Source organism: Bombina bombina, chromosome 4, assembly GCF_027579735.1.
Source record: "Bombina bombina isolate aBomBom1 chromosome 4, aBomBom1.pri, whole genome shotgun sequence".
Classification (NCBI taxonomy): domain Eukaryota; kingdom Metazoa; phylum Chordata; class Amphibia; order Anura; family Bombinatoridae; genus Bombina; species Bombina bombina.
The window spans coordinates 801,718,308-801,743,307 of record NC_069502.1 but is presented as its reverse complement, the minus strand read 5'-3'; the positions used below and the strand labels follow the sequence as shown (position 1 = coordinate 801,743,307).

Sequence of the window (25,000 nt, the reverse complement as noted above, 5' to 3'; positions counted from 1 at the left end):
GCAAAAAGAGGCTGCTTCTTGGGTGGTAACTAGCCATAGAACAAGCTATTATGCTATTGTTCGTTCCCAGGTTGAGCGCTTCTCTCTTTTTATTTATGTAAATTATGACATTTTGGGAAGTCTCCCTAAGTGTGATGCGGCAATCCAGACGTGGACCCGTTGCTCAGTGTGCCTAGAGGGATATGGCTGCACCTCACTGACGAGGCCCACAATAGGCCGAAACGTACGTCTGGGGTTTTGCTGTTTCTCTCGTTCAGAGAGGGATTGCCTGGTATTTCGGGGCTGGACTGTACTGTGAAGTCAGGATCAGACTGATATGCTTCAGGAAAGTTTTTCTCTGTGAAAGGCACATGTTGAGCAAAAAGAGGCTGCTTCTTGGGTGGTAACTAGCCATAGAACAAGCTATTATGCTATTGTTCGTTCCCAGGTTGAGCGCTTCTCTCTTTTTATTTATGTAAATTATGACATTTTGGGAAGTCTCCCTAAGTGTGATGCGGCAATCCAGACGTGGACCCGTTGCTCAGTGTGCCTAGAGGGATATGGCTGCACCTCACTGACGAGGCCCACAATAGGCCGAAACGTACGTCTGGGGTTTTGCTGTTTCTCTCGTTCAGAGAGGGATTGCCTGGTATTTCGGGGCTGGACTGTACTGTGAAGTCAGGATCAGACTGATATGCTTCAGGAAAGTTTTTCTCTGTGAAAGGCACATGTTGAGCAAAAAGAGGCTGCTTCTTGGGTGGTAACTAGCCATAGAACAAGCTATTATGCTATTGTTCGTTCCCAGGTTGAGCGCTTCTCTCTTTTTATTTATGTAAATTATGACATTTTGGGAAGTCTCCCTAAGTGTGATGCGGCAATCCAGACGTGGACCCGTTGCTCAGTGTGCCTAGAGGGATATGGCTGCACCTCACTGACGAGGCCCACAATAGGCCGAAACGTACGTCTGGGGTTTTGCTGTTTCTCTCGTTCAGAGAGGGATTGCCTGGTATTTCGGGGCTGGACTGTACTGTGAAGTCAGGATCAGACTGATATGCTTCAGGAAAGTTTTTCTCTGTGAAAGGCACATGTTGAGCAAAAAGAGGCTGCTTCTTGGGTGGTAACTAGCCATAGAACAAGCTATTATGCTATTGTTCGTTCCCAGGTTGAGCGCTTCTCTCTTTTTATTTATGTAAATTATGACATTTTGGGAAGTCTCCCTAAGTGTGATGCGGCAATCCAGACGTGGACCCGTTGCTCAGTGTGCCTAGAGGGATATGGCTGCACCTCACTGACGAGGCCCACAATAGGCCGAAACGTACGTCTGGGGTTTTGCTGTTTCTCTCGTTCAGAGAGGGATTGCCTGGTATTTCGGGGCTGGACTGTACTGTGAAGTCAGGATCAGACTGATATGCTTCAGGAAAGTTTTTCTCTGTGAAAGGCACATGTTGAGCAAAAAGAGGCTGCTTCTTGGGTGGTAACTAGCCATAGAACAAGCTATTATGCTATTGTTCGTTCCCAGGTTGAGCGCTTCTCTCTTTTTATTTATATTTTCTAGTTGAACCTTAAATATTTTAAGAAATCAATAAGTAACAAGTCAGAACTTACATGAAACTTAGCAACAACTTAGCTCAAAACATTTGTAAGTACAAATAAATGAGATTACATTAACAGGTAGGTGTATCAAGGCACAGGCTGTATTTGTCAACTAGTTACCACTGAGTGACACTCTCAAACTGTGAAAAGTGCAGAGTGGGAAACTGTTCCAGCAGCAGCATTGTTAGATTTCAGAGGCGGAGAACCTCTGAGTTTACCCTTGGATAAAAGTTTTCTTGGAGAGAGTTGTGGTAATGGCTTACCTGTATCCTCCTTTGGGATATGCAGTTTCTGCAAAATATTCCTTCCCTCTTCCACTGTAGAGCAGGAATAAGAGAGTGTTATATAGAAAATACATTTCAAACGGGAAGATGTTTAATATTGGCTCTCATTGAAGGGACATGAAACACAAAAAAATGTATTTCATGATTTAGGTAGAACATACAATTTTAAACAACTTACAAATTTACTTCTATTATCAAATTTGCTTCATTCTCTTGGAATCATTTGTTGAAGGAGCAGCAATGCACTACTGGTTTCTAACTGAACACATGGGTGAGCCAATGACAATCAGTATATCTATGCAGCCACCAATCAGCAACTAGAACCTAGATCCTGCTCCTGAGCTTACCTAGATAAACCATTCAGCAAAGAATAAGAAGAGGAAGCAACAAATTTAAATAGAATAAAATTGGAAAGTTGTTTAAAATGGCATGCTCTGTCTAAATCATGAAAGAAAAAATTGGGTTTCATGTCCCTTTAAGGCTGAAATGATTGGCTTAATTTCTCTTCTTTTCTTCAGCGTAAGAGGAGACAGGTCAGAGAATATTTGGATTTTGTTAACCTCAAATTCTAACTGTGAAACTTTTCTTGCAGCTTGAAGAAGTTGTTCTTTTGTAGAGTAATAATGAAACTTAATAATTACATCACAAACTGATGAGGACTTGGAGGGTTTATTTAGGGCTCTATGAGCTCTGTCCATCATGAAAAGAGACTGCGCAGTATCAGGTAATAACTGTTGGAAACATTTTAGAAGAGTGTCATTCAGATCTGTGTAGGTTTCAGGTAGATTTTTCACTCGCAAGTTAGATCTCCGAGATCTATTTTCTAAGTCCTCGAATTTGGTCTCCAACTGTAAATGTATTCTCGTTGTATTAATTTGTTCTGTAAAGAAGGTATTTTCCCAACAACCTCTTCCAATTTATCTGTAAGTTCAGCCGTACTATTAGCAATCTCCAGGATATATCTTCTGAGGTCTCCTAGTGCAGATTTCAATTCCTCTTGGAAAATAGCTTTGATCTGCTTAATCAGATCTGTATGTTCTGTGGCTTGATGCGAGTCCTCTGTAGAAGTGGATGTTTCATCCAATTCCTCTATGTCCTGTTGAGCCTGAGAAGCCTCCTGATGAATCTTCTTTTTCAATTGGGCTTTATGTAGGCAGTCCTTCGCAGACTGGTTTCGTCCTTTCATGGTAGATTAATCCCAATCCGTTTAGAGACCGCAGCTCTATATCTGGTAGATGTAGTTTATAAAATAACAAATCTGAATGTACTGATGAACAAAATTTAGATCTAAACTGTTGCAGGGAGGGTTCTCATTGCATTATATTCTCATTGTGGTGGAGATACCTCCGCGACTCGGCACGGTCAGACCAGATAGTGAAAGAACATTAAAGTCCCTCAGTACATTATAACCATTGTGAGAGTTATGTGCTACATATAGTGAGAATGCTACCGTTTGGAAATGGCACTCTGCTATTTTGCTAGAAAGATGTAAAGCAGCATCATGCAGGGGAGCTGAGTCACATGGATAGGATACTTCACCGAATAATATTGATATTGCGTATTTTAGTAATGTACACTGGCCTGGTAAAACTTAATAAGCAAAACAGGAGAGATGTAGAGATCTCAGAGTAAAGTCTACTTTACAACTTCTGTAGACTTGCACTGTTAGAAGGTATATAACAGTCCTGAAGGGGCCAATCCAAATATGGCCACCCTATACACGCACAGGAAATAAAATATGCTGCTACGCTGCTAACACTCTTAGTAATGTGCAATACAGAAGATTTACCAAGGTGGTCGAGGTAAGCCAATACCGCTGTTGGAAATGTGTCTGTTTGGCTTCTTGTGTTCCCCTTTACTGGTTCCCGCCAGGCCGCATAAATGCGATTGCACCGATGCAAATGTCAGTGTTCTCCACGGACTTCCAGAGTTTCAAACTCCAGATGCGTATCACAATCCTGGGGTTGCGACTTCTATTTCCAGTCAAATATTGTGTGAAATTAGTTGTTTATCTTATGTTGAATATCACATGGAGCAGGTGCCACAATTGAACATGTCTGCTCAGCAAGAACCTCGGATACACCCCCCAAAAGGATGTTTTTTAAATCCGTCCTTTTATGTTATTACTCTGGGACTCCACAGCTTTGGTATTAGTTCCCAGGAGTAATAGATCGTGGACTCTCACCACTTGTATTAAAGAAAACATAATTTATGCTTACCTGATAAATTTGTTTTTTTCATGGTTTTGAAAGTCCATGAATCCCCACCCATTGTTTTTGGGCTTAGTATTTTCTTTAGCATATCTTTTTTCCCCTGCTCATTTAATGGCTCTTATTGCTTGTTCTTACCTCATTTTGCTTGACTGTATATTAGACTGAGGTACATATGAGGTGCGAGGGGTTTTATAGTGGTCTTGAGGTTTGGGAATCTTTGCCTTCTCCAAGTGCTAAGGAAGAGTAATTCACAGGAGTAATGGATTGTGGACTCTCACCACCATGAACTAAATACATTTATGAGGTAAGCATAAATTATGGGTTTTTTTCATGATTCAGATAGAACATACCATTTTAAACAACTTTCTATTTCACTTCTATTAGGGACTGGCATTCAGATCTTTCGTTAGACAATCAATAAGGAAGTAGGAGGCGGTTTATAGGATTCAGTTCTTTTCGGAGCTGGATTTAATTTTGTAAAAGGTCACCACGCTAAGATCTTTCACAAGATGTATGCTCAGGAGCGTTCATGAATTTTTGAGCCTTATATGGCAGCAGCTTTGTAAGAATTCTATCCAATTTCGAGAGTACTCAGGACACCTACAACAAAGGATATTAAGGAACAAAGCAAATTTGATAATAGAAGTAAATTGTAAGCTTTTTTTTTTTAAAGTGACATGATGCAATTGAAAGTGATTGAGCATAACTGTATAAAACTTATTAGAAAATATCACCTGAACATCTCTGTTAAAAAAAAAAAAAAAAAACTCCAAATTTCCTCAGTAGCCATATCACATTGTAAAGGGATTTTAAACAGACAATCAGGACTTGCTAGAGAGCGTGCGTCTGACTTGTACAGCAAAGTCATGTTATTTCCCTACTCAATTTAACCCATGGAGGGGTAGTTATCAACGCGTCTACTTTACCTGCCTTCGCCGGCCCAATACGCCCACCTAAGCTCGCCTCACATCGCCGCCGCTCACCTGCAAAAATTTGCCTAAGTTATCAAAAAAGCTGTCAAAAAGCCGCGCACCAAGTACGGGGCGATGAGCAGCGGATTGTGAGAGTTATCACTCATCCGATCTCGCTGCTCTTCGGCTTTTTTACAGCTTTATTGCTAGCCTGTCACTAAGCACCCACACTAAACTACACTGTTCTACCCCCTATACCGGCGCCCCTGGAGCCCCCCGCAACTAAATAAAGTTATTAACCCCTAAACCGCCGCTCCTAGACCCCGCCGCAACTCTTATAAATGTATTAACCCCTAAACCGCCGCTCCCGGACACCGCCGCAACCTACATGATACCTATTAACCTCTATCCTGCCCCCCCTATACCGCCGCCCTCTATAATAAAGTTATTAACCCCTATCCTGCCGATTCCGGACCTCGCCTCAACTAAATAAATAGTTTAACCCCTAAACCGCTGCTCCCGGACCCCGCCGCAACCTTTATTAAACTTATTAACCCCTATCCTGCCCCCCCATACACCGTCGCCACCTATAATAAATTTATTAACCCCTATCCTGCCCCTCCTACACCGCCGCCACTGTAATAAAATTGCTAACCCCTAAACCTAAGTCTAACACTAACCCTAACACCCCCCCTAACTTAAATATTAATTAAATAAATCTAAATAATATTTCTATTATTAACTAAATTATTCCTACGCAATTGACGTAAGGGGATCTGCGGTATGGAAAAGTCGCAGCTGGAAAGTGAGCGTTAGACCCTTTCCTGACTGACTCCAAATACCGGCGGTAGCCTAAAACCAGCGTTAGGAACCTCTAACGCTGGTTTTGACGGCTACCGCCAAACTCTAAATCTAGGCCTAAGATAGCTACAATGTAATTAATAATTACATTGTAGCTATTTTAGGATTTATATTTATTTTACAGGTAACTTTGTATTTATTTTAGCTAGTTAGAATAGTTATTAAATAGTTATTAACTATTTAATAACTACCTAGCTAAAAGAAATACAAAATTACCTGTAAAATAAATCCTAACCTAAGTTATAATTAAACCTAACACTACACTATCATTAAATTAATTAAATAAATTAACTACAAATAACTACAATTAAATACAATTACATAAACTAACTAAAGTACAAAAAATAAAAAAAGCTAAGTTACAAAAAATAAAAAAAATAAGTTACAAAAATTTAAAAAATATTACAACAATTTTAAGCTACTTACACCTAATCTAAGCCCCCTAATAAAATAACAAAGCCCCCCAAAATAAAAAAATGCCCTACCCTATTCTAAATTAAAAAAGTTCAAAGCTCTTTTACCTTACCAGCCCTTAAAAGGGCCTTTTGTGGGGCATGCCCCAAAGAAGACTGCTCTTTTGCCTGTAAAAGAAAAATACAACCCCCCCAACATTAAAACCCACCACCCACATACCCCTAATCTAACCCAAACCCCCCTTAAATAAACCTAACACTACCCCCCTGAAGATCATCCTACCTTGAGTTGTCTTCAGCCAGCCGACCACAGATGGAACCGAAGAGGAGATCCGGAGCGGCAGAAGTGATCCTCCAAGGGGCGCTGAAGAAGTCTTCCATCCGATGAAGTCATCATCCAGGCGGCGCTGAAGAAGTCTTCCATCGGGGCGATGTCATCTTCCAAGCGGCGCTGAAGAAGTCTTCCATCCGGGCGATGTCATCTTCCAAGTGGCGCTGAAGAAGTCTTCCATCCGGGCGATGTCATCTTCCAAGCGGGGTCTTCAATCTTCTTCTTCAGGATCCATCTTCATCCCGCCGACGCGGAACATCCTTCTTCCCCGACAGACTAACGACGAATGAAGGCTCCTTTAAGGGACGTCATCCAAGAATTCTATCAGCCAATCGGAATTAAGGTAGGAAAAATCTGATTGGCTGATTGAATCAGCCAATCAGATTGAGCTTGCATTCTATTGGCTGATCGGAACAGCCAATAGAATGCGAGCTCAATCTTATTGGCTGATTGGATCAGCCAATCAGATTGAACTTCAATCTGATTGGCTGATTCAATCAGCCAATCAGATTTTTCCTACCTTAATTCCGATTGGCTGATAGAATCCTATTAGCCAATTGGAATTGAAGGGACGCCATCTTGGATGACGTCCCTTAAAGGAGCCTTCATTCGTCGTTAGTCCGTTGGGGAAGAAGGATGTTCCGCGTCGGCGGGATGAAGATGGATCCTGAAGAAGAAGATTGAAGACCCCGCTTGGAAGATGACATCGCCCGGATGGAAGACTTCTTCAGCGCTGCTTGGAAGATGACATCGCCCGGATGGAAGACTTCTTCAGCGCCGCTTGGAAGATGACATCGCCCCGATGGAAGACTTCTTCAGCACCGCCTGGATGATGACATCATCGGATGGAAGATTTCTTCAGCGCCCCTTGGAGGATCTCTTCTGCCGCTCCGGATCTCCTCTTCGGTTCCATCGGTTGGTTGGCTGGCTGAAGACAACTCAAGGTAGGATGATCTTCAGGGTTCAGGGGGGTAGTGTTAGGTTTATTTAAGGGGGGTTTGGGTTAGATTAGGGATATATGGGTGGTGGGTTTTAATGTTGGGGGGGGTTGTATTTTTCTTTTACAGGCAAAAGAGCAGTTTTCTTTGGGGCATGCCCCGCAAAAGGCCCTTTTTAGGGCTGGTAAGGTAAAAGAGCTTTGAACTTTTTTAATTTAGAATAGGGTAGGGCATTTTTTTATTTTGGGGGGCTTTGTTATTTTATTAGGGGGCTTAGATTAGGTGTAAGTCGCTTAAAATTGTTGTAATATTTTTTAAATGTTTGTAACTTATTTTTTTATTTTTTGTAACTTAGCTTTTTTTATTTTTTGTACTTTAGTTAGTTTATGTAATTGTATTTAATTGTAGTTATTTGTAGTTAATTTATTTAATTAATTTAATGATAGTGTAGTGTTAGGTCTAATTGTAACTTAGGTTAGGATTTATTTTACAGGTAATTTTGTATTTCTTTTAGCTAGGTAGTTATTAAATAGTTAATAACTATTTAATAACTATTCTAACTAGCTAAAATAAATACAAAGTTACCTGTAAAATAAATATAAATCCTAAAATAGCTACAATGTAATTATTAATTACATTGTAGCTATCTTAGGGTTTATTTTACAGGTAAGTATTTAGTTTTAAATAGGAATAATTTATTAAAGTATAGTGTAGTGTTACGTGTAATTGTAACTTAGGTTAGTTTTTATTTTACAGCTTAATTTCTCTTTAGTTTAGCTAGGTAGCTATTAAATAGTTAATAACTATTTAATAGCTATTGTACCTAGTTAAAATAAATTGAAATTTGCCTGTAAAATAAAAATAAATCCTAACATAGCTACAATATAATTATTATTTATATTGTAGCTCTATTACGGTTTATTTTAAAGGTAAGTATTTCGTTTTAAATAGGAATAATTTAGTTAATAATAGAAATATTATTTAGATTTATTTAATTAATATTTAAGTTAGGGGGGTGTTAGGGTTAGTGTTAGACTTAGGTTTAGGGGTTAATAATTTTATTACAGTGGCGGCGGTGTAGGGGGGGGCAGGATAGGGGTTAATACATTTTTTATAGGTGGCGACGGTGTAGGGGGGCAGGATAGGGGTTAATAGGTATAATGTAGGTGACGGCGGGGTCTGGGAGCGGCGGTTTAGGGGTTAATACATATATTATAGTTGCGGCGGGGACCGGGAGCGGCGGTTTAGGGGTTAACATGTTTATTATAGTGGCGGTGGGCTCCCGGAGCGGCGGTTTAGGGGGTAATAACTTTATTTATTTGCGGCGGTGTAGGGGGGACAGATTAGGGGTGTTTAGACTCGGGGTACATGTTAGGGTGTTAGGTGTAGACAGCTCCCATAGGAATCAATGGGATATCTGGCAGTAGCGAACATGAACTTTCGCTATGGTCAGACACCCATTGATTCCTATGGGATCCGCCACCTCCAGGGCGGCGGATTGAAAACCAGATACGCTGGGCCGGAAAAGTGCAGAGCGTACCTGCTAGTTTTTTGATAACTAGCAAAAGTAGTCAGATTGTGCCGCACTTGTGTGCGGAACATCTGGAGTGACGTAAGAATCGATCTGTGTCGGACTGAGTCCGGCGGATCGAAGTTTACGTCACAAAATTCTACTTTTGCCGTTATCTAGGGCTTGAAAACTAAGGCGAATCAGCCTCGCCACAAATACGCTGCGGAATTCCAGCGTATTTGAGGTTGACGGCTTGATAACTACCCCTCATAGTGACCACAGCACTTTTCAATTTTCTTACCATTTGGGGCCAGGGCTATTTTTACATATCTGCAGTGTTTGTATTTAGCTGTATTTTTCCTCTTACTCATTTACTGTACCCACACATATTATATATCGTTTTTCTCGCCATTAAATGGACTTTCTGAAGATACCATTATTTTCATAATATCTTATAAATTACTATAAATAAAATGATAAAATATGATGAAAAAAATTGAAAAACAATTTTTTTCTACATTTGACCCCCAAAATCTGTTACACATCTACAACCACCAAAAAACACCCATGCTAAATAGTTTTTTTTTTTTCAAATTCTTTTTTATTAAAGAAGCACAGGTACAAATAATCAAGTACATACATTGACATGCAGAGTCACCGCGGCAACATCAATAATATCATGGAGTGAGTATAACATGTAAAATATCAATGCAATATCGGTAGTGGAACTGTTTCTCTCAGATACAATAAGTAATGGCAAATTCTTTTCATAGAGCATAGTACAAGTGTATTCTATAGAATTGGCAATAACGCCTCGTTTTAATATGAAATAATTCCTACAGTGAGAGTTAATATATTGCACCTGCACTCCTTAGTTTTAAATGTTAACAATACAAATCTTAACTAACAACACAAAGCAAAACTACAAAGGAAGACATCTATACTACCCATATAAGCTAAACTAAAATATCAATGCACCCCAGTTAGAGACGTATGGGGAATGACCCAGTATGGAAAGTGTGGCTGCCTTTGCACTGCCTGCACGCAATGATTTAATAAATTCGTGGTAAGTATGAGTGTGATATGGGTAGGCTGCTTACAGTGATCAGGTGCGTCTGGCTATATTTCAAAGCAGAAGTTTAAGTATGTATTGAAGCCTCAGTTTGGTAAATGAAGGTACAGCTAGCCCTTATGGATCATGGTGTGAAATTATGTTTTCTAATAGATGTAGGAGACTCAATTTTTTGTTAAAATAAAATGCAAGAAAATTAAATAGAAAAACCCAGTATGACCAGAAGTCAGGGGCCAAAAATAAACCGCACAGTCAAACATTCAAGATAACCTTAGGGAGGTGACAATTTGTGCCGCCACAATTAAAATTGCGTTGATGGGTGCAAGCAAACATGATACTGTTCCAACTTGAGGGTGAATGAATCCTAGAGAGACGTGGGGTAAATGGAATATACAGTTATACACTTAATTCCCCCATAAAGGTCTACAATACGTTGATGTGGTTTGCAGAGTACAGGAGCAATGTAAGAAGATTAGAAGGCATGAGGATAAACACATTATACCTGTAAGAATATACCAATTTAAGATGTCTTCTGTATGACGCTTCTAAAATGAAGCCTGAATCTATATAGATAAATTCTGTCTATGCATACAGCATTAGGAGTAGATATACTAAGTCTTTTCTAAGCCATGGGGGGAGGGCTATTGTGTCTCATTTTGATAACATAAAACAGTAAACAAACAAAATATCACAAACAAAAAAAAACAAACAAACAATTTAACACAGAACAAACAGAGCAACAAAAACCTGTTAAAAGTGTGATTCACGTATAAGATGTTAGCAGTTTTGCAGAAACGGGGCTGATTTAGAATATGCTTCCATCAAAAAAACAAAACAAAAAACAAAGCAAAAAAAAAAAACAGAATGTTATCCCACTTATAAGGCCTATATGAAGTGAAAAGAGGCTGAACCATTGAGCATATCTAGCTCATATGTGTAAGATGAGCATGTGAGGGTGGTAGTAGAATGAGGAGATTTAGAAGAAAGATCAAGCAATAGCAGAGTGAACCTACCACAGTAATAAGATGTGGGATGTTTAGGTGTGACCCAATAATGTCTCTTATTTTAAGTAAATCTAATGGGGTGCCCTAAAACTAATTGTGTCTCAAATATTACTATGCAAAATCTGTAAGCTAGAGTCAGAGGCGGTGCTTGTAAGTCAGTGTAGGGCATCCCGTCGTGAGCGAGCATGAGCTCAGCGTGAATCACCTTCTGAGGTTGTGTGCTACAAATGGCACCAGTCTGATTGTATTGTGTAACATATAAATGTGTTAAAGCAGCACACAAGATGAGTGGTTAGTATCGCGAGAAATATAAACACTATCCAAATCGCCATGTCTTAAAGTATAAGCACGTCAGGAAAGGACTGCACACCTAGCTTAACCAACCCCTATGCGGACTATGTGCAAGCAGAGTTCTGGAAGGCTTGGCATTTTTTTAAGTAATAATGCGTGATGCGCAAGCCCTGCTGGATATAGACCTGTCAGCGACATTAATTTGTGCAAGAATAAGAACGTCTGATGCAGTCTCGGAAGCAATGAGACAAAGTCCATAGCTGATGGTACACTCAGGTTTCGCCAATAACAGTTCAGCAACGATAAGCAGGGGTCCGTGATCTGGATAAGGTCCATATCCTTAGCTGCACTCTGTTTGGTTTCCATAGTCTTAGTAGCGCTATTAGGAAGCATGGCTTCATGGGGCGTAGGCAAGTTGATGATGATAGCGCAATCCCCGATGTACTCTTGAGGAGTTAAACACTGTTTTGGCCCCATATATCTCGAGTCCGGCTTATTATCCTGGGGGGCATTCTTTGATTCAGTTGCGGCCGGGTTTTCAGCTTGGGGAGCGTCAAAAAAAGCTATCTCAGGGACGCCCATACCTATGAGTTCTTGATGTTTACCGCTGTTCTCAGCGGCGCTGTATAGAACGGGTAGATTCTGTGCCAGCTCCACAATTTCTGTGCCAGATTCTGGTCCTCTATTGATATGAGAGTCTTGCAATATGCTTTCCAATGATAATAGCAAGTTATCAAACAGTGGTAAGAGAAGCTCAGAAATGTCCTTGATAACATGCGCCATCTTGTCTTTATGATGCGTTGCAGAGTAGATGCCTAACGGCTTTAAAATTCTTATCCGACTTCTCGGTGGCCCGGAGATGAAATGTCCCGATCCACAAAAGGTCCTGGGCACCTAAACTGCCAATGGAGAGAAGGATGGCAAAAGATGTAGCCACAATTGTGCTAAAGAGTAGAGAGTATACTTGGAGCTCTATAAAGCTGTGGCCATCTTAACACGCCGCCAACCGGAAGTCGCTAAATAGTTTTTAACTAACTAACTAACTAATTTTGTCCTGAGTCTATAAATACCCAATGCATGTGTTTTTTGCTTTTTTTGCAAGTTATAGGACAATAAGTACAAGTAGCACTTTGCTATTTCCAAACCATTTTTTTTTTTCTCAAAATTAGCGATAGTTACATTGGGACACTGATATCTGTCAGGAATCCCTTAATAACCCTTCACATGTATATATATTTTTTTAGTAGACAACTATTGCTCTAGGCCCATTTTGGAATATTTCATGCCACCATTTCACTGCCAAATGCGATCAAATTAAAAAAAATAGTTACCTTTTTCGCAAACTTTTTTGCAAACTTTAGGTTTCTCACTGAAATTATTTACAAACAGCTTGTGAAATTATGGCACAAATGGTTGTAAATGCTAGACACTTATGGCTTTGGCATTGCTTTTTGGTAATTAGAAGGCCGCTAAATGCCGCTGAACACCACACTTGTATTATGCCCAGCAGTAAAGGGGTTAATTAGGTTGCTTGGAGAGAGCTTGTAGGGTTAATTTTAGCTTTAATGTAGTAGACAACCCAAAGTATTGATCTAGGCCCATTTTTGTATATTTCATGTCACCATTTTGCCACTAAATATGATCGAATTGATTTACAAACAGCTTGTGCAATTATGGCACAAATGGTTGTAAATGCTTCTCTGGGATCCCCTTTGTTCAGAAATAGCAGACATATATGGCTTTGGCTTTGCTTTTTGGTAATTAGAAGGCCGCTAAATCCCGCTGTGCATGACACTTGTATTATGCCCAGCACGGAAGGGGTTAAATTAGCTAGCTTGTAGGGTTAATTTTAGCTTTAGTGTAGAGATAAGCCTCCCACCTGACACATCCCACCCCCTGATCCCTCCCTGACCCCTCTCTTCCCTCCCACACTTCACAATTGTCACCGCCATATTAAGTACTTTTTTTTAGATTTTTTTTTATATATAATGCTTAGTTGGATCCCCTGGATTATATAGCTGTTTGGGGGGATCCCCAACCTCCCTGATCCCCCCAAACAGCTCTATAATCTAGCTCTATAATCCTCCCCCTCTACCTATTTGTTGCCATCTTGTGTCATAATTATACCCCATTTTTCTGTAGTGTAGTTGCCCCTCTCAATAACCTACCGCCTCCCCCTCCCAGATTCCTTTTCCAATAATTAATTATTTATATTCCCCCTCTCTCTCCCTCCTTCACTCTATAATATACCTGACTCTGTACTAAATAGCGCACATGCATAATCCCGCCCCCTTGCATTCTCCCGATGACCCTGCCACAACCGGATCCCAGCTGAGAGGAAGTGAACCAGCTATGGGCCGCCCACCCGCCTCCCTTGTATCCCTCCCATGCTACCAACGATCGGCACCCCTCTCTGCATCAGTGTGCTTAAAAAGGGTATTGCAGTGATGCCTCAATATTGAGGCATCACTGCAATACCCTGGAAGCGATTACGATCGCTTCAAAAGTTTTGAAACCCCAGAGGACGTACAGGCACGTCCTTGTTCATTAACTGACACTTTTTGTAGGACATACTTGGCACATCCTCGGTCGTTAAGGGGCTAAGGAAATTTACTATGAAATCCCACAAAAAATGTGTTATATAGAAATGCATTACATAAATAATATATAATGATACACATATTACAGAAATATATCATAATAGCAGCATTCACTTGCTGACCAGAGAGGTGAGCAATGCTGGGAATGTGACAATATACCAGTCAGGGCACAGTGACTCCCTTTACTGGCCCTATGTGTATTTCCTACCTTCTGTCTGTGTCTCTGTATGTTCTTGGTGACCTTATCCTGGCTCTGTCAGTAAAAGTGTGTGACAGAACCAGTCCCTGTGTCAGTGCTAAATGAGTTGCGTGTGTTTCAGGTGCCTATAAAGTGTGATGATGTTGCTGTGTATTTCTCTATGGAGGAGTGGGAGTATATAGAGGGACACAAGGAGCTTTACAAGGACGTCATGATGGAGACTCACCAAGCACTAAGGACTATGGAGATCCCAGGAAATGAGAGCTCAGGTAGCGTAAATCAGAGCGTAAATCACCAGGCAATCTGTCATGTGTAAACTAATAAACTGTCTGACCACTAGTTTTATACCCAACATAAATACAAGAACACTTTTAAATGGGTGTAAGAAGCAAAAATGTTGTCAGGAAATATATATAAATATTTTCATGTTTGAAAACTTATTTATGTAACAGACTAGTAAAAAACACGTTACATTCATAGGTTTTGATTAACATTGTCAGTCTCTAAAAGGCTGTTAGGAAAAGGTAGGTTTATCCAGCAACTGGTCTTCTTTAAAAAAAAATGTGGTATGCATTATAATATACTACAACAACATGTGTTTAATTTTAAACAAAATAAACTAATTATATTCTATATTAGAACTAACAGATCACAGTAATGAAAATCCAGACACAGGAGCACATGCAGACCTTGTACAAGATTTTCAGCCAGTGGAGACCCCATCAGACATCGCTGCAGGTGACAGATCTATGGCAGAAGCTGCTTTTTTATTTTTTTCACAATTTGAAAGCTAAAATAATTTAATTCCTATTAATAATTATGTAACTGGCTGTAATACAGAAAAATTACAATGATACAATATTGATGTTCATTTGTAATTTTGCTAATGGGGAAGAGTGAACAAATTCTCACTGACAAAAGGGAGAGGATCAGTGAACTATGAAGGGGAATTGCACATTACACTACATGATCTGAGTCAGGAGATTATGATACATTATAGAACAAACTATCCTATATCTCTGTAGTTCCTGAATACTTACAGTATTTCACAAAAGTGAGTACACCCCTCACATTTTTGTGAATATTTTATTATATCTTTTCCTGTGACAACACTGAAGAAATTACACTTTGCTACAATGTAAAGTAGTGAGTGTACAGCCTGTATAACAACAGTGTAAATTTGCTGTCCCCTCAAAATCACTCAACACACAGCCATTAATGTCTAAACCGTTGGCAACCAAAGTGGAGATGTCCAAATTGGGCCCCTTAGTGTTAATATTTTGTGTGACCACCATTATTTTCCTTAACCCTCTTGGGCATGGTGTTTACCAGAGCTTCAAAGGTTGCCACTGGAGTCCTCTTCCACTCCTCCATGATGACATCATAGAGCTGGTGGATGTTAGAGACCTTGCGCTCCCCCACCTTCTATTTGAAGATGCCTTACAGAAGCTCAATAGAGTTTAGGTCTGGAGACATGCTTGGCCAGTCCATCACCTTTACGCTCAGCTTCTTTAGCAAGGCAGTGGGCATCTTGGAGGTGTGTTTGGGGTCGTTAACATATACTAGCCTGCGGCCCAGTCTCTGAAGGTATGTCACAGTACATGTTTGCATTCATGTTCCCTCAATGAACTGTAGCTCCCCAGTGCCGGCAGTCATGCAGGCCCAGACCATGACACTTCACCACCATGCTTGACTGTAGGCAAAACACACTTGTCTTTGTACTCCTTACCTGGTTGCTGCCACACACCCTTGACACCATCTGAACCAAATAAGTTTATCTTCGTCTCAGCGGTCCACAGGACATTGTTCTAGTAATCCATGTCCTTAATCTGCTTGTCTTCAGCAAACTGTTTGTGGGCTTTCTTGTGCATCATCTTTAGAAGAGGCTTCATTCTGGGATGACAGCCATGCAGACCAATTTGATGCAGTGTGCGGCGTATGGTCTGAGCACTGACAGGCTGACCCCCCACGCCTTCAACCTCTGCAGCAATGCTGGCAACACTCATACGTCTATTTCCCAAAGACAACCTCTAGATATGACGCTGAGCACGTGCACTCAACTTAGTTCGACCATGGCAAGGCCTGTTCTGAGTGGAACCTGTCCTGTGAAACTGCTGTATGGTCTTGCCCACCATGCTGCAGCTCAGTTTCAGGGTCTTGGCAATCTTCTTATAGCCTAGGTCATCTTTATGTAGAGCAACAATTCTTATTTTCGGATCCTCAGAGAGTTCTTTGCCATGAGGTGCTATGTTGAACTTCCAGTGACCAGTATGAGAGAGTGTGAGAGCGATAACACCAAATTTAACACACCTGAGACCTTGTAACACTAACGAGTCACATGACACCGGGGAGGGAAAATGGCTAATTGAGCCCAACTTGGACATTTCCACTTAGGGGTGTACACATTTGTTTCCAACGGTTTAGACATTAATGGCTGTGTGTTGAGTTATTTTGAGGGGACAGCAAATTTACATTGTTATACAGGCTGTACACTCACTACTTAACATAGTAGCAAAGTGTCATTTCTTCAGTGTTGTCACATGAAAAGATATAATAAAATATTTACAAAAATGTGAGGGGTGCACTCACTTTTGTGAGATACTGTATATATACTCGCTGTTAAAGGGCTGATTAGTCTTTATCACCGATAGATCAGCATAGGAGCACATACACAGTGCCAGTCTGGGGGCATATAAAGTGTGTGATTGTTACATACACACTGTGTTCACACTTTGATAAAGCCTTAACCGGCAAAACGCGTCAGGGGGGTTGTGGGGACAATGCGGTCCATTTTGATATATTTTTAAACTTTGAGAGAAATTGCAATATTACTAACTACACTATGAATGTTTAACTGAACTATAGTTAACTACTGAGTAATATCCAAAGCCTAACACTAATATATATATATATATATATATATATATATATATATACTGTATATATATATATATATATATATATATATATATATATATATATATATATATATATATATATATATATATATATACAAATAAAGTTCAAAAGTACATGCAACACTGCAACTGCCAGGGTGCTCTCAAGGGGTATTTGAATAGATAGTAGAACAAAGCACTCACTGGACTTCAGACTTCAATCGTGAAATAACTTTAATGTGACGTTTCGGGACACAAATGTCCCTTCCTCTGACAAAAAGGAAGAGGAAGGGACATTTGTGTCCCGAAATGTCACATTAAAGTTATTTCACGATTGAAGTCTGAAGTCCAGTGAGTGCTTTGTTCTACTATATATATATATATATATATATATATATATATATATATATATATATATAGTGTAATAACGCTACTAATGTTGAATGTTACTTCAATTAACTATAGAGTATTAAAAACATGATGCTTGTGGCATCCGATTATGGTAATATAACCTAACCTAATATAATTTAATCTTTTGACTGGTTGGCAGTTATTTTAACAGTATAAGCGATCACGCTCAGTGTAAATAAAATAATAAATTATTTTAGCAAGTCGCTACAATCCTCCTTTAGAGATATACAGGCAGGGGTTAACTGACAGTTTACATCAGTGTATCCAAGCAATATCCACTAGCACATACAATTTATGTCTACTTAATATAACGTAAATATTGTGGAAATCATTGAATGCTTGGCACACATGCTCTGTATTTACCTAGCCAAAATAATATTGTGGAGATTATTGTATGCTTGGCGATCTGGTATAAATACAAAACCAAGCAGTTATTAAAAGTGGAAACATTTACAATTTGTATCTAGAATCAATAAAGTAACTGCTCTTGATACACAATTACCACTACTGGAAGTTTGATAACCTAGTTATACACCGACATCAGAAAACTGACCGAGAAGAAAACAAGACACAAACTGAAATAGAATATAGAAATACCACAAGAGAGAGGTTTTATTTAAACAGTGGATATATTTATAACAATAAATATCATTCAACTGAAACAATGAATATACTATAAATGCATTGCAGAGAATACTTGATTACATGACTTCAGTTGATTAAGGCCACTCACAGCCACCTTTACTACTAACCCTCCAATTCATATATTGTGGTCAGACCTAGATCAATAGCTGCCTATCATAACATTGTATTATAGTGCGATTAATACCACAATTGACAGCAACGTTTTTCACCAGGGAATTATATTGTTCCTATTAGTATTGTGCACCACAATTACTACAAACATATATCAATTGTGTAATATATTAATGGGACAGTCAACACCAGAATTGTTGTTGTTTTAAAATATAGATAATGCCTTTATTACCCGTTCCCCAGTTTTGCATAACCAACACTGTTATATTAATATACTTTTTACCTCTGTGATTAACTTGTATCTAAGCATCTTCTGACAGCCCCCTGATCACGACATTGAATTTATTATCTATTGACTTGCATTTTAGCCAATTAGTGCAGTGTCTGCCACAAACTATCACCTAGATTATGAGTTTTGCGTTAGCCTTAAAAAGCAGCGTTAGCCGGTCCTAACGCTGCTTTTTAACGCCCGCTGGTATTACGAGTCTTGAAGTTACAGGCTCACCGCTCACTTTTTTGGCCAGACTTGGAAATACCGCAAATCCACTTACGTAAATTGCGTGTCCTCTTTTTTCAATGGGACTTGCATAGCACCGGTATTACGAGTCTGCCAAAAAGTGAGCGGTAAACCGTCTCCTGTCAAGACTGGTACCGCATTTTAAAGTCAGTAGTTAAGAGTTTTACACTACAACGCCGTAGCATAAAACTCTTAACTAAAGTGCTAAAAAGTACACTAACACCCATAAACTACCTATTAACCCCGAAACCGAGGCCCTCCCGCATCGCAAACACTAAAATAAAATTTTTAACCCCTAATCTGCTGAACTGGACATCGCCGCCACTATAATAAATATATTAACCCCTAAACCGCCTCAATCCCACATCGCAAACATTAGTTAAATATTATTAACCCCTAATCTGCTGTCCCTAACATCGCCGACACCTACTTAGATTTATTAACCCTTAATCTGCCGTCCCCAATGTCGCTGCCACTATACTAAAGTTATTAACCCCTAAATCTAAGTCTAACCCTAACACCCCCTAACTTAAATATAATTAAAAGAAATCTAAATAAAAATTCCTATCATTAACTAAATTATTCATATTTAAAACTAAATACTTACCTATAAAATAAACCCTAAGCTAGCTACAATATAACTAATAGTTACATTGTATCTAGTTTAGGATTTTTTTTATTTTACAGGCAAGTTTGTATTTATTTTAACTAGGTAGAATAGTTATTAAATAGATATTAACTATTTAATAACTACCTAGCTAAAATAAAGACAAATTTACCTGTAAAATAAAACCTAACCTAAGTTACGCTAACACCTAACACTACACTATAATTAAATTAATTCCCTAAATTAAATACAATTAAATAAAATTAGCTAAAGTACAAAAAAATGTTTTTAAAGAAAATAATAAACAAATTACAAGATTTTTAAACTAATTACACCTAATCTAATCCCCCTAACAAATAACCCCCCCCCCCCCCCAAATTAAAAAGCCCTACCCTACACTAAATTACAAATAGCCCTTTAAAGGGCCTTTTGCGGGGCATTGCCCCAAAGTAATCAGCTCTTTTACCTGTAAAAAAAATTACAAATCCCCCCCAACATTAAAACCCACCACCCACACAACCAACCCTACTCTAAAACCCACCCAATACCCCCTTAAAAAAAACCTAACACTAACCCCTTGAAGATCACCTTACCGGGAGAAGTCTTCATCCAACTGGGCCGAAGTCCTCAACGAAGCCGGGAGAAGTCTTCATCCAAGCCGGGCAAAGTGGTCCTTCAGACGGGCAGAAGTCTTCATCCAGAGTGCATCTTCTTTCTTCATCCATCCAGCGCGGAGCGGGTCCATCTTCAAGACATCCGACGCGGAGCATCCTCTTCATCCAACGGCTAACACTGAATGAAGGTTCCTTTAAATGACGTCATCCAAGATGGCGTCCCTTCAATTCCGATTGGCTGATAGAATTCTATCAGCCAATCGGAATTAAGGTAGAAAAAATCCTATTGGCTGATGCAATCAGCCATTAGGATTGAGCTGGCATTCTATTGACCGATTGGAACAGCCAATAGAATGCCAGCTCAATCCTTTTTTTCTGATTGGATCAGCTAATAGGATTGAACTTCATTGCATCAGCCAATAGGATTTTTTCTACCTTAATTCCGATTGGCTGATAGAATTCAATCAGCCAATCGGAATTGAAGGGACGCCATCTTGGATGACGTCATTTAAAGGAACCTTCATTCAGTGTTAGCCGTCGGATGAAGAGGATGCTCTGCGTCGGATGTCTTGAAGATGGACCCACTCCACGCTGGATGGATAAAGATAAAAGATGCCATCTGGATGAAGACTTCTGCCCGTGTGGAGGACCACTTCGCCTGGCTTGGATGAAGACGTCTCCCGGCTTCGTTGAGGACTTCGGCCCAGTTGGATGAAGGCTTCTCCCGGTAAGGTGATCTTCAAGGGGTTAGCGTTAGGTTTTTTTAAGGGGGTATTGGGTGGGTTTTAGAGTAGGGTTGATTGTGTGGGTGGTGGGTTTTAATGTTGGGGGGGATTTGTAATTTTTTTTACAGGTAAAAGAGCTGATTACTTTGGGGCAATGCCCCGCAAAAGGCCCTTTTAAGGGCTATTTGTAATTTAGTGTAGGGTAGGGTATTTTTTTATTTTGGGGGGGCTTTTTTATTTTGTTAGGGGGATTAGATTAGGTGTAATTAGTTTAAAAATCTTGTAATTTGTTTATTATTTTCTGTAATTTAGTGGGGGGTTTTATACTTTAGCTCATTTTATTTAATTGTATTTAATTTAGGGAATTGATTTAATTATAGTGTAGTGTTAGGTGTTAGTGTAACTTAGGTTAGGTTTTATTTTACAGGTACATTTGTCTTTATTTTAGCTAGGTAGTTATTAAATAGTTAATAAGTATTTAGTAACTATTCTACCTAGTTAAAATAAATACAGACTTGCCTGTAAAATAAAAATAAAACCTAAGATATATACAATGTAACTATTAGTTATATTGTAGCTAGCTTACGGCTAGATTTAGAGTTTTGCGGCCGAAGGGGTGCGTTAGCTACGCGTCTTTTTTTTCTACCGCTGCTTCTAAACAACGCTGGTATTTAGAGTTCTCTGAAGGGCTGCGTTAGGCTCCAAAAAGGGAGCGTTAAGGCATATTTACCGCCACTTCAACTCTCAATACCAGCGTTGCTTACGGTAGCGGTAAGCTGGCAAAACGTGCTCATGCACGATTCCCCCATAGGAAACAATGGGGCAGTTTGGGATGAAAAAAAACCTAATACCTGCAAAAAAGCAGCGTTTAGCTCCTAACGCAGCCCCATTGTTTCCTATGGGGAAACAGTTTCTAAGTCAGCACCTAACACCCTAACATAAATCCCGAGTCTAAACACCCCTAACCTGACACTTATTAACCTCTAATCTGCCGTCCCCACTATCGCTGACACCTGCATTACACTATTAACCCCTAATCTGCCGCTCCGGACACCGCCGCAACCTACATTATCCCTATGAACCCCTAATCTGCTGCCCCTAACATCGCCGACACCTACATAATATTTATTAACCCCTAATCTGCCCCCCCCCCAACGTCGCCGCTACCTAACTACACTTATTAACCCCTAATCTGCCGAACGGACATCGCCGCCACTATAATAAATGTATTAACCCCTAAACCGCCGCACTCCTGCCTCACAAACCCTATAATAAATAGTATTAACCCCTAATCTGCCCTCCCAAACATCGCCGCCACCTAACTTCAAGTATTAACCCCTAATCTGCCGACCGGACCTACTCTAATAAATGTATTAACCCCTAAAGCTAAGTCTAACCCTAACACCCCCCCTAAATTAAATATAATTTTAATCTTAACAAAATAAATTAAATCTTATTAACTAAAGTATTCCTATTTAAAGCTAAATACTTACCAGTAAAATAAACCCTAATATAGCTACAATATAACAAATAATTATATTGTAGCTATTTTAGGATTTATATTTATTTTACAAGCAACTTTGTATTTATTTTAACTAGGTACAATAGCTATTAAATAGCTACCTAGTTAAAAGAAATACAAAAAAAGATTAGGGGTTAATACTTGAAGTTAGGTGGCGGCGATGTTAGGGAGGGCAGATTAGGGGTTAATACTATTTATTATAGGGTTTGCAACGTGGGAGTGTGGCAGTTTAGGGATTAATACATTTATTATAGTGGCGGCGATGTCCGTTCGGCAGATTAGGGGTTAATAAGTGTAGTTAGGTAGCAGCGACATGGGGGGGCAGATTAGGGGTTAATAAATATAATTTAGGTGTCGACGATGTTAGGGGCAGCAGATTAGGGGTTCATAGGGATAATGTAGGTAGCGGCGGTGTGCGGTCGGCAGATTAGGGGTTAAAAATATTTATTATAGTGGTGGCGATGTGGGGGGACCTTGGTTTAGGGGTACATAGGTAGTTTATGGGTGTTAGTGTACTGTAGAGCACTGTAGTTAAGAGCTTTATATACCGGCGTTAGCCCATAAAGCTCTTAACTACAGTCTTTCTATGGGCGGTAGGAGTTTTGTCGGTATAGGTGTACCGCTCACTTCAGCCAAGACTCTAAATACCAGCGTTAGGAAGATCCCATTAAAAAGATAGGATACGCAATTGGCGTAAGGGGATCTGCGGTATGGAAAAGTCGCGGCTTGAAAGTGAGCGTTAGACCTTTACCTACACGACTCTAAATACCAGCGGGCGGCCAAAAGCAGCGTTAGGACCCCTTATCACTGCTTTTGACGGCTACCGCAAAACTCTAAATCTAGGCATTAGGGTTTATTTTATAGGTAAGTATTTAGTTTTAAATAGGAATAATTTAGTTAATGATAGGAATTTTATTTAGATTTATTTAAATTATATTTAAGTTAGGGGGGTTAGGGATATACTTAGGTTTAGGGGTTAATAAATGTAGGTAGGTGGCGGCGACATTGGGGGCAGCAGATTAGGGGTTAATAAATATAATGTAGGTGGTGGCGATGTTGGGGGCAGCAGATTAGGGGTTAATAAGTATAATGTAGGTGGCGGCGATGTCCAAAGCAGCAGATTAGGGGGTAATAAGAATAATGTAGGTGTCGGCAATGTCAAGGTTGGCAAGGTTTATAAGTGTAAGATTAGGAGTGTTTAGACTCAGGTTTATGTTAGGGTGTTAGGTGTAAACATAAATTTTATTTCCTCATAGGAATCAATGGGGCTGCGTTACTGAGTTTTACGCTGACTTTTTTTTCAGCCTGCTCTCTCCGTTGAATCCTATGGGGAAATCGTGCGCGAGCACGTTACACCAGCTCACCGCTGACTTAAGCAGCGCTGGTATTGGAGTGAGATGTGGAAGCAAAAATTTGCTCAACACTCACTTTTTGTCTGTTAACGCCCATGTTTGTAAATCCCGTAATACCAGCGCTGTCTGTAAGTGAGCGATGAGCATAAACTGCTCGTTAGCACCGCATAGCCTCTAACGCAAAACTCATAATCTAGCCGTAAGTGCGTGATCACAATGTTATCTATGTGGTTTACATGAACTAGCTCTTCCCTGTTGTGAAAAGCAAATAAAAAAGCATGTGATAAGAGGTGGCCTTCAAGGGCTTAGAAATGATCATATGAGCCTTCCTATGTTTAGCTTTCAACTAGGAATACCAAGAGAACAGAGCAAAATTGGTGATAAAAGTAAATTGCAAAGTTGTTTAAAATTACATGCCCTATTTGAAACATGAAAGTGTTTTTGGACTTGACTGTCCCTTTAAGTGAGCATTCAACTTCACTTCTACTATAATAACAGTGGTAATAAGAACCACTTGTAAAAAGTAACACAAGTTGTCAAAGGCTAATCTCTTGCACGAATATACACATAATCAAGGCCATTGATATAATAACCAAGAGATAACCTTTGAGTGTAACTATACCAATTTCTCTCACCCTTTTTTAATGTCATCATTACCCATTTTTTATCTTTGTTATTAAATTTAATAAAAGTTATGTTTTAATCTTAGTTCTAGCCTTGCAATAGTCTGGGCATAGAGTGCTATTTAGGCATCACTATCTTTGGAACTTTTTCCAAAATTTATTTTCTACAATGTGCACACTTGTCTGTCAATAAAACATATGCTCAGAGCGTACACATCAATAAGATGCACCATGGACATATAAATAGTGCCAGTCTCAGAGCACCAGAGTAGTTAGCACTAGAATATCAGTTTAAGCCCAGTGCAAGATCAGCTGATTATAATGTTGTACAGACTGGATCTTCCCCTCCTGACAACTCACTGTTCTATCACCAGAGCTCTTTAATGAAACATCTGTATAATGAACATGAGAGTTCAGTCCCATCTCTGGCTTTTATGGGATGAGGACTTTATGGTTCTGCAGTATGGCTGGTTCCTGGTTTCATAGGACATAAACAGAAGGACTACGTTAAAGGGCTCAGTCCCATCTCTGGCTTGAGTGGGGTGAGGACTGTATGGTTCAGCAGTATTGCTGGTTCCTGGTTTCATAGGACATAAACAGAAGATACAAACAACTTCAGGGAAGCGCTCTGACACTCGCTCAGTGTGGTAGTTGGCAAACTGAAACTGCAGTGATCTTTGCGTAAGCAACACACCCCCTCATAGCGTCACAATTACATATCCAACCCAGTCAGCTGTACCGGTGCAACAAACGGAGCATTCCACCACCGCTCAAACA

The 25,000-nt window shown here is 39.7% G+C and overlaps 1 pseudogene; it reads left to right on the top strand.

Annotated features, from left to right (window-relative positions):
* LOC128657038 (zinc finger protein 850-like) overlaps positions 1–25,000 on the top strand; it is a 429,091-nt pseudogene that overhangs the window by 224,282 nt on the left and 179,809 nt on the right.